We start from the raw sequence: 11,871 nt of genomic DNA, 5'->3' as shown, positions 1-11,871 counted from the left end.
TGAAAATATGCATGGTAAATAAGCTTTGTGATTAACATGCAATAAGTTCAAGACAGGACTTAGACCATGATAATCATATTATCTCAACCAGTTTGGTTACTACCAGAAAGCCAAAGTAACTTCTAATGTTGCTTATCCACTGATTGGCCCTGGCTGAGAACTACAGTCAAAAGCATTCCAGTCATCACTATTCTGTCTTTTTTGCAGTTTTTTTTTCCATCTAATAGACTTTGTTATCCAAGGTGTCCTCTCTTAGACAGAAATTGGCTTTTCTCCTTGGCAAAAGAACTGAAGTTTCAGTTAAATTTTTAATATTCCTAATCTAATATCATTTCTTTGTGAGATTGGAAGAATGGCTCAAAGTCTCACCAAATTGAAGTTTTCCCTTCATCATTCTTTTCACTCCACTCCTAAATTTGTTGCTTGTGCCTACAAAGGAAATCAGTTTTATTCCTTACTTGGATCACCAACTGTACAGATTTATTTATATCTAAACTAACTTTGTTATTTTCATCAAGTAACTGTGATTAGAAACTGGTAGTAAAATTCCTACCAATATATCCTTTATATGGATTTATAATGATTTGTTTTTCTTTGCTTTCTTCACTCTGTATTTAGGATTAGGATGATCATTTACACCATTGTTTTTTGCATCCACTTTTCCATGATTACATGGGTCAGATGGAATTCATTGAGGCAGATTTTCTACAGCTCAATGGCCTTCCTGTCACCAATCTTCACCCATTTCCAAATGAGGTAATTATTTCCCCATGATGGAACATAAATCCACCTGCAAGGCCCAAAGCTATAGAAGACACTTGCCCAATGTACCATGCATGACTTGCAAATTGGATTAGGTGCTTAGTTGTGTGTATTCACATTATGCTTCCAGAACTTCAGTTTCATTGTGATGGGTGAGTCAGGCACTGCATATCACCAGTCATCTTGGTAATTTATCATCTCCATGTGACTGAAAATCTTGAGATCAACTTTCACCACTTCATCACGTTTTTCTGGGTCTCCCTCTTCCATGAATTCCATCCATTTTAAGCAATCAGCACTTCTATATATATAGCTGTTCTCATCCATACCCATCATATATCTCTTATGCCCACTTTTTCTCTCAGCCTATTTATGTTATGCATAGTGTTGTTGCACATCCAGCTGAGCATGTCAACTTCATTTCTTTTTAGTTTTGTGAATCCTCTACGTTCCAGGCTCACGTTTCACTACCATTAGCATTGTCATTCATACACAAGCGTCATACACTTTATCTTTCACTCTGAGAGAGAAATCTTTTCTTACTAACAGAGGTAATTACTCTCTGAACTGCAAAGCTTCAACTAAATTATTAATATTCCTCATCTAATATTATTTCTTTCTATGTAAGATTAGAAGAATTGCTCAAAATCTCACCAAATTCAAGTTTCCCCATAATTCTTTTCACTCTGCTCCCAAATTTGTGGCTTGTGTTTACAAAGGAAATCAATATTATCCCTCACTCGAACCAGTAACTATGTATCCATAGTTTGCATTAGTACATAGTATGGTATTTCTATTAGGTCATCTGGAAAGTTTTGAGCGTTATTAAGCTAAATCTTCTAACACTTCATTGAACACACCTGAAATGTAACATAGTTAAAACTTTGGCATTGCTTGAAGTGGTAGTGCATCTCTTCTTCATTCCTTACTAAAAATAGATTTAACTTTGATTCCAGTTACCCTTTATTGACATTTGAAGTGGATAACCAAAAATTTCATATTTGTGTTGCAATGCTTTTCGTTTTTTAAAAAATGGAAATAATGTAAAGACTTGCAAAAACATTTGTGAAACTGTAGGTGAATCAACTGTTCAAAGGTGGCTTGCAAGATTTAAAACTGGAGAGTTTAGCTTGGAAGATGACAGTCACAGTGGAAGACCTTCAAAATTGGATGAAGATGTTTTGAAGGCAAACACTGAAGAAAACTCAAATACCATGACTAGGGAACTTGCAGAAGAGTTGAAAATTTCTAAAAGGACAGCTCATGAACACCTAGTGAAGCTAGGATACATTTCCCGCTATAATGTATGGGTCCCTCACAAACTCTCAGAAAAGAATTGCTTGGACCGGTATTCTGTTTGTGATATGCTTTTGAAATGGAATGAAAGCGTGCTTTTTTTTAAAACTTGTGACTGAAGATGAAAAATGGATTGTGTTCGAAAACATAGTGCAAAAAAGATCCTGGAGTTTGCATAAGGATCACCAAAAACGGCAATTCAAAGACAAGTATCCAAGCCAAAAAAGCTATGCTTTGTGTTTGATGGGATCATAAAGGTATTATTTATTATGAGCTTCTCCCACAAAACCAGACCATTAATTCTGATGTGTGCTGTCGTCAGCTGGCTTATTTGAACCAAAAACTCAAAGAATTGAGGCTGGAGATTGCCAGCAGGAAAGGGATAGTGTTCCAACAAGACAATGCCTGACCACATGTCTTCTGCTTCCCGAACAAAGTTATATGAACTTGGCTAGGATCTCTTACCCCATCCACCATATTATGATATTGTGCCATCCAACTACCACTTGTTTTTCACTCTACAGAACTCATTGTAAGGGAAAACATTCAGATGGAGTCAAAATGCATCTAAATAACTTTTTTCTTCTAAACCGGTCAATTCTATGCTGATGGAATATTTGAATTGCCTGATAGATGGGCAAAGGTCATTAATAATAATGGAAATTATTTCACTGAATAAAATCACATGGTTCCAGGTTTAGTCCAACTGCATGGTACCTTGATACCTTTGGCAAGTGTCTTCTATTATAGCCTCAGGCTGACCAAATCCTTGTAAGTGGATTTGGTAGAAGGAAACTGAAAGATGCTCGTCATATATATATATATATATATATATATATATATACACACACACACACACACACACACACACACACACACACACACACACACACACACACACACACACACACACACACACACACACACACACACACACACACACACACACACACACACACACACACACACACACACACACACACACACACACACACACACACACACACACACACACACACACACACACACACACACACACACACACACACACACACACACACACACACACACACACACACACACACACACACACACACACATATATCTGTATTTATCTGCGTGTGTGTGTGTGTGTCTTTATGTATGTGTTTTTCCCCCTCCATCACTGCTTGACAACTGGCGTTGGCATGTTCACATCCCCATAACTTAATGGTTTAGCAAAAGAGACTGACAGAATAAGTACTAGGCTTAAGAAATAAGGCCTGGGGTTGATTTGTTTGACTAAAACTCTTTAAGGTGGTTCTCCAGCATGGCCACAGTCAAATGACTGAAACAAGTAACAGAAAAAAAAGAATATATATAATGTATATGTATGCAAAATATATAATGCAATATATATAATGTATGTGTGTGTAAAGAGGAGAGAAGTACTCAACATGCACTAAAGTTTATTCATCCAAGGCGTAGGTATAGCTGTGTGATGGATAAACTTGCCAGTTATGTAGCTAGGGTCCAGTCCCACTGTGCAGCACCTTGAGCAAGTATCTTCTACTTTAGTCCATGGTGACCAAAACCTTGTGAGCAGGATATGGTAAGTGGAAACAGAAATAAGCCTGTCATATGCATATATTGTGAGTGGATTTGGTAGACAGAAGCTGAGAGAAGCCAGTTGTGTATGTGTGTATGTATGGATTTCACTCTGTCCCTTTTCTTTTTTCTCGTCCCTCCCTAATTCTTCTATCCCTCTGCTTCTACCTCTCTCCACATGACTGGTGTTCGGCCAAGCCTGACCTTTCTTTCTTGGTTCAACTACCATCCATGCAACATTTATATTCCTCTCTATGCCTGTCATCTCTTATGTCCCAGCTGTAAGGCTTCACTTCCATACACGCCACGATAATGGTTGCTATCCCATGTTGCAGTACTAATCTAATCTTAAGTATTCTATCATAGACTCTGATTACCTTATCAACCCATTTCTCTGCAAGAAGTATACCCATGCCCCTGACCCCATCAGTGTTCCCTACCCAGAAAATCTTATACCTATGTTCTTTGCCTGTAAGAAACCTAGCAGAATTTCCTTTCTATATCTTACTTCTTGGATGCACCTCAAATCTACACGCCTCCGTTCAAGCATCTCAACAATCTCACCAGATCTACCTTTCAGTGTGTCAACATTAAGTGTGCCAACCCTGAGAGTGTGGGTCCATGTGGGAGGTGTGGGCTACAGCAGCGTCTGATGATGCTGATGACTCAAGCTGATTGATCAGTCCATATTTATTTCAAGCCTACCACTTGTGATTGTATACATGTCTGAACAAGCCAACAGTAGTGAGAAACTTGTGACAGTGATAGAGATCTTCAACTTTAAACAAACACAAAGGCATGCAATCATGTCATATGTTATTACTTCAACTTAATAGTATTTTAACTGTTATCACTGAAAGTTTAAGGCCACAGCTACTGTACATGTATCTGTCCACATATTTTCAAGTACAAAGCCTGTTATTTTTTTCACTGAAATTATTGATCTTTCTTGTTCAAAGTCTAATTCTGATTCTTGCTGACCCTGTAAGCCTCACTCTCTATTGCTCTCTCCTTTTACATACACAGACACACACACACAGTGGACAATAATATTCAATGTGTTCATTCTTTTATTAGACAATGAGGTATGATTTGAAGGAAATTTGGCTGCTATTTCTTGCAGTTTAAGCGACTGCATTAAGACTCCCTAGGTAGCTGGATAAGCAAACTGTCATTGAGTTAGTGTTAATAGAGAATTATGTAGATACCTGATCTATAAGAAAAACAATAGACATCATGCTTAATATAGTGAGAGACAAAAATCTAGTTAATTAATAATTCTTTCTACTAGGGGCACAAGGCATTTAATTCTGGAAGAATTAAAGAATATATATAAAGAATATAATTATAGAATAGTCAATCACATCAACCTCAGTGCTCAACTGGTACTTATTTTATTGACCTTGAAAGGATAAAATGTAAAGAAGACATCAGAGGAATTTGAACTCAGAATGCAAAATTGGAAGAGATGAAACTAAGTATTTTGTCTGGTATGCTAGTTCACTCCCCTTGTGGAGAAGGAAATATTATTTTAATGATTAAGTTGTTTTCTATTCATCATCATGATCATTTTTATGCCTCCTCATGCAAGTTATTGTACAAGAAGTCTCTTATCACTAATTTGATAACTATGGAGAATGCTAAACTTCACTGATGAGATCCAATAAGGTTAGAACATGTCTGAGGTAATCAACCATACTTACCAAAATCAAATGAAAAAACATTAGCCATTTGAGCTGTTTTCTTCGCATTGCAGTATGTATTAAATGAAATTTTCTACAAATACCTACAAATGTAGCTTACAATATTATTCTCTGTCTCTCCCACAAGGCTAAAAAAAAAAAAAATGTTTCACAAATTCTCATATAATTGGAATCTACACAATCTGAAAGGTTTTTGCCGAAAATTTCATTTAGAATATACATTTTTCTGAAAGTTTTGAAGAAGCAATTTCATGGTGGGGGTTACACTTCTGTAATTAAAAAATTAGAAATTTCCTTTATTGGATTAAGTACAATGCTACCAACTTGACTTTTTCGTGCTGGTATGGAAAACCCGACTAAGTCAGTTCCTGACCTGTGCAGAAAGGTTAGAGGTCAGGGACCATACCTCACTTGAATGTTCTACTTTAGCATGGTTTCTACTACAGGATGTCGTTCCTGTCAGTAAATACTTTACCGAAAGTACTGAGTGCATCTTATCGTGACACCGAAAGAAGAGAGGTTGCGCAGTCCCTGGCGAGACTAATGAATTCATTCTACCTTAGGTTGTTTCCCAAAGGCGGCGAGCTGGCGGAAACGTTAGCACGCCGGGCGAAATGTGTAGCGGCATTTTGTCTGTCTTTACGTTCTGAGTTCAAATTCCGCCGAAGTCGACTTTGCCGTTCATCCTTTCGGGTTCGATAAATTAAGTACCAGTTGCGTACTGAGTCAATTTAATCGACTGGCCCCCTCCCCCAAAATTTCGGACTTTATGCCTAGAGTAGAAAAGAATACCTAAGGTTGTTTCCCTTCGTTGACTAACTACTTAAGGCTGGGTACATTTTATTGTAGTACCGCTACTATGATAGCGTCTCGCAACCTTACGTTGATAGTTTGTCTAACAGCATAGAGGGTTGCCACGTCACCAGGAGATAGAAGGGAGAGAAAGTGATGGGAAGAGATACGTTGTAAGAGGAGCGTCAGGTGTGATCAAGAAGAACGTAAAGGAAATGAAAGAGACGGATAGCGATTGTTAGTAATGAGACTGAATACCATGTGAAGAGAGAATGATAGGTAAGTTACAGGTATAGAAGTGGGAGTGTATGTATGTTTGAGTCCGGACACATGTGTGAAGGGTGTCAACAATGAATAATAAAGAGGAGAGTAATATGAGATTGATAGATAGTAGTGACGAAGATGAGAGTGTGATAGTGAAAGGAATTAGTGGAAATGAGAGAGGGAGAAATATGAGAGAATGATGGATAGCAACGGTGAAGGTAAACAACAGACTGTTATAGAATTTTAAAAAAAGTGTGAGTAAAATAAGAGGAAATGGCGGTGAGCAAGAAATGACAATAACAGGAAGCACTGAATGTGGGCAGATCCATTACAACGCCATCCTTTGTTATACAGGTAGAATGATAAGAGAAGAGAGTGATAGAGTGATACGAAGGCAAAGTGTTAGAAAAAGTTAGTAATAGTTAAGGTTAGCTAAGACTAAGGTAGAGCAATAAATTTTTATCTTTTACTTGTTTCAGTCATTAGACTGCTGTCATACAGGGACCCCGGCTCAATGAGTTTTAGTCCAACGAATCGCCCCCAGTTTATGACTCCGTAATTTGACGGGTCCTCTAAAGAGGTCGATCGAATAAATACTTAAGAAATAAGTACTGGGGCAATTCGTTGGACAAAAACTCATTGAGCCGGCGTCCCTGTATGGCCGCAGTCTAATGACTGAAACAAGTAAAAGATAACAATATATTGCTCTCTGGCAGTTGGGGGTGGGGACGAAGACAACCCCCAATGTATGTATATGTGTGGTCTTTATGTTTGTCTTCGTCCCCACCCCCAACTGCCACATAATATACATTGTCAGTAAATCTATATATACCCATTGTCATAAATCAGATCCAGAAAGAGAAACATGCTCTAAGTTATAGAGCTATTTAGAGAATGCTAGTTAAGGCTGGTTCAAAGGGTTATGGACGCGAAACCCCGTATAACCCTATGAACCGGCCATAACTAACATTCTCGCTCTCTCTCGCTATATATATATGAGAATAGAGAAAGTAAATCCGTAGTAAGTTTCCAAGCAAAGCTGACCATGTCAATAGAGGGTCTTAATTAAAAAAAAAAAAGATACTAATAATAATTAATTCTGGTTTTATTGGCCACAAGGGATAATATAAATTAAAAACATGTAAGGACAAAGACAGGACGAAGGTTACAAAGGGTTTTGTCCGAAAGGAAAACGTTCGTGTAAACAGTGAGGAAAACAGAAAAAGTATAACAAACAAAACTCCCAATAGGGGGAGGCGCTTCGAAAGGTTACACGGAAATAATGTCTTTCTTAACACTCCACAAGCATTGATACAAGACACAAACAAACGCACAATTATTTATAAAATATACAACATAATATACAATAATAATCAGAAGTAACTCAAATGTAGATAATATACATCCCAAACTCCATCACCACCACCACCATCATTTTTACATCCGCTTTTTACCGTAAAATAGAATAGGCCTACAATGAGATTAATGATAGAGAGACAAAATAGCATTTAACGAAAGGAATGCAATGCAAACAAAACACGCTGAAAGATGTAGGGGTGAGCAATTCAGGAGAGAGGAGCGGTGAAACTGCCATCCTTCTTTGTCATATCAACAAGTGGAAGTTGTTAATAATTATTATACTTCTTACGTGTCCTCTTGTTTTTGTACTTGAGTATGTTTTTTTTTTTTTTTGGTAAGACATTAGAGAGAGAGAGAGAGAGAGAATGACATATGAACGCCTATGTGACGTTTTTTCCCCGGAAAAGGTCTCCCACATGTCAAAATGAAAACCACGTTTTATCTCCTAGTTTGGCAATTTCCGTAAAACCCTCTTTACCACTCAGCGCAGCGGTTCGTTCTTCACTCACACCACCTCAATAAACTGAAAATGGCTTATCTTTTTTTTTTCCCCCGATTCGGTTTATGTATATTCTCTTTCTATTGATCTGGAGCAAATTTTGACTGGCCACATACTCGGTAGCAAGGTCATGAAAGATAGCATGTTGTTTTGTTCATCATTCTTTAAATCTGAAGGTCTTGCAGATTTCTATAGCCCCAGATATCGCAATCATTTGTAGTGTATGAATTAAGGATTTGCGTTCTCTCCCCAAGAATCCAAGTTCAGCCATACTTTGCTCCAGACTGGTTGGTATGTGTTGTGTTGCTCCCATAATAATAGGTATGAGGCTGAAAATGTATCTTGGGTTCTGGATTTACAAACTTTTTGTCTATGGTCCATAGATGTCCTCTTTCTCTTGTATTTTTCTAACTACATTGCTGTCCAGAAGGTAACTGATTTCCACAACATAACATAGCTTTTCTTTGTTGTTTCACAGAACAATATCTGGTCAGTCATGTTTTAATTTAGTGGTTGTTTAATTTTCAAGTTCCACCAATATTCTTTTGACCCATTGATCTCAATATAGTCAATTTCGTCTATAGGTGTTTTTTTTTTTTGTTATCCTGTTCCAGACAATTCTGGTCACTACATCACACCTCATAGGAAGATAATATCTTGAAGACATTTTCTTACAACTGGCAATAATATGGTTCATGCCTTTAGGCTTGGTTCTGCATAGCCTACATTTGTTGTCTGTCAACATTTTCTGCCTCTTTTGCTGTAGGTATTTGGTGGGGATCTCTTGTTCTTGAATTGCATAGAAGTAGCCTTCAAAGTGGGATGTCATTATCTTGTTGGTACATCATGCCGAGTATTTGATATGATCAATCTCTTCTATAGTTTGTGTTTTTAGTGCCAAGTACCCATGTACTGTGGAGGCGCAATGACCCAGTGGTTAGGGCAGCAGACTCGCGGTCATAGGATCGCGGTTTCGATTCCCAGACCGGGTGTTGTGAGTTTTTATTGAGCGAAAACACCTAAAGCTCAACGAGGCTCTGGCAGGGGATGGTGGCGAACCCTGCTGTACTTTTCCAACACGACTTTCTCTCACTCTTACTTCCTGTTTCTGTTGTACCTGTATTTCAAAGGGCCAGCCTTGTCACACTATGTCACACTGAATATCCCTGAGAACTACGTTAAGGGTACACGTGTCTGTGGAGTGCTCAGCTACTTGCACGTTAATTTCACGAGCAGGCTGTTCCGTTGATCGGATCGACTGGAACCAGCGACGGAGTGCTAACAACAAATACAACAACCCTTGTACTATCTTCTCAGGGAACAGGTCCAATTTGTTTTATTTGGTTCTTCTGATAAATAGATTTTACCAATGTTCCTTGGAGAGAGATCTGTATAAACTCTTATTTCATACCTTTCCTCAAGTTCAGTAGCTATCTTAATTATGTTATTGATTTCAGGGTCACAAACCTAGGTAATGATAGTTACTGGTCTTTTCTCTGCTGCAGATGTTTTATTGTTACAATATCTACTTCATGTGACATCAATAGATTTGAGATCATAACCACCATCCTTGTGTAAGAAGTGTAGCCTGTCTACATCTCCATTGATGTTGAAGTTTCCTGTAACACTGAGCAGCTTGCAAGTTCAAACATCAATCTCATCAAGTTCTTGTAGTGATTAGTTCAGAAGGCCAAATGTAGGTGTGAGGACAGGCACTGTAAAGGTGTTGTAGGCAATATCTTTGTTGTAAGCTGTGAGTCTGATGACCACATTCTCTTTACTCTTCTGAGACATTTATTCCTGGTCCTCTCCTTATTTATGGGTCCATCATATCCGACATTCTCATCTTGTCCAATATACCTATAATTGTCACCTGACTGTAGGGATTGTATTGTCCAGCCATTCATTTTTAGGTTTTCAGAAAAGAGCTTAATTATTCCACATTTTATTGTCAAAAATGTACGTCTGGACTTGTCAAAACTCATTCCAATATCTGTAGAAAATTAAGTAATGGGATTCAATTACTTTTATATGGTGATATTTGGTCCATACAGTTTCAGGTCATTGACAAAAAAAAGATGGGAAATACTTCTGGATCCCTTTCTATGGCCACTATTTTTTGTGAGCAGGTGTGGTAGTGGGTTTAATGAGAGAGGATAAAGAGCAACACTAACAGGCATCACCTTTTTGGTAGTGAATGCTATCAAATTCAATTTGCTCTTTATTAGTCCTAAGGAGCAAAGTGGTATACCAAGTCTTGGTCAGGTATTTAATCCTTTAATGTTCAGATTAATCTGTCAAATATAATATTTGTTTATTCATATTGTTTTAAAATAATTATGCATAATCTTGTAGTTTAGAGATTTTACTGATGTGATTGTTTAGTTTTAGAATGACATTGTAGGGTTGTGGTTAGAGGTTAGATCTGGTTAGTTTCACCAGGTTAAATATTTTGGCCAGATATGGCTGGTTTGAATGCTAAAGGATTAATAGCACTCACTAGTGGTTGTGGGACTTTGACTAACTGTAATACAGTGTTTCCTAAACTTTTTGCGGCAAATTGCACTATCGCCCACATATCGGCCAAAAAATGCTCCATCGCCCACCTATGTAAAAAAAAAACCTGACACCCCCCACCTCCTCAAAATCCCCCAGGACCTCGCTTGTATCATTTGACATACATACTATATCGTAGACTCCTTGCCCTGTTAGTGCCATTTGTACTAAATATGCGTTTGTTCAGACAGATTAACTTCTGGAAACTTGCGCTTTCTTTTATGCTGATTTTCATTTTCTTCAAATGAACCATTGATCAGAACTATCGATGCAAAAATAATCAATGATTGTATTATAAAGGAACAGAATAAAACTTTTTAATGAGAACCATGTGTCTGGTGCGATGTAGCTAGTGCAGATACATTCGGTTTCAAACTTGTCAAATTTAGCTGCAAGTCTCCTTGTTGTGTCACATCCAGTCCAATTCTTTTATAGGAAAGTAAAGTTTCAGCATGATTAAAACCAGATTCAACCAGGTACGAGGTAGGGAAGGCAAGCAAAAGTAGTTTCAGATGTTTTCACAGACTGGGGTAGGAATTCAATATACTCTGATGGCACCACAAACCTTCTTTGCCATTACGGCGATATCGCATTGTGGCATCATTGTCATTTTGTAATTCTATCAATTCCTCCTGAATGTCTTCCTCGCAATCAACTGCATCGACCTCAAACGGATTGCTATACCAATTTGGAATATTCAGCGCAATAACATCTTGAAATTGCTCCACCATGTTATTGTGCAATGATAGTAAATAGGTGCGGTATGTAGTTAAATCCTCATCAACTAATTCATCTTTCAAAAAATCAAGTCGTGGAAATTGATGGAATCGACATTTTGGAATGTTAGTCTTATACAACACCAATTTCGAAATGAAGGTAGTGATAAATGATTTACAATCAACAAGAGTCTTTCTGTTTCCTTGCAATAACTTATTCAAATCATTTAATTTTGTGAATATATCACAAAGAAAGAGATATCGCACCTTGCAGCCATCAATGAAGCGGATATTGGAGTATCTTCAAAGAAAGATATGATTATATGAAACAGTTCAA

Source organism: Octopus bimaculoides, chromosome 7, assembly GCF_046866305.1.
Source record: "Octopus bimaculoides isolate indiv1 chromosome 7, ASM4686630v1, whole genome shotgun sequence".
NCBI classification, from domain to species: domain Eukaryota; kingdom Metazoa; phylum Mollusca; class Cephalopoda; order Octopoda; family Octopodidae; genus Octopus; species Octopus bimaculoides.
This window is presented reverse-complemented; position numbering follows the sequence as displayed.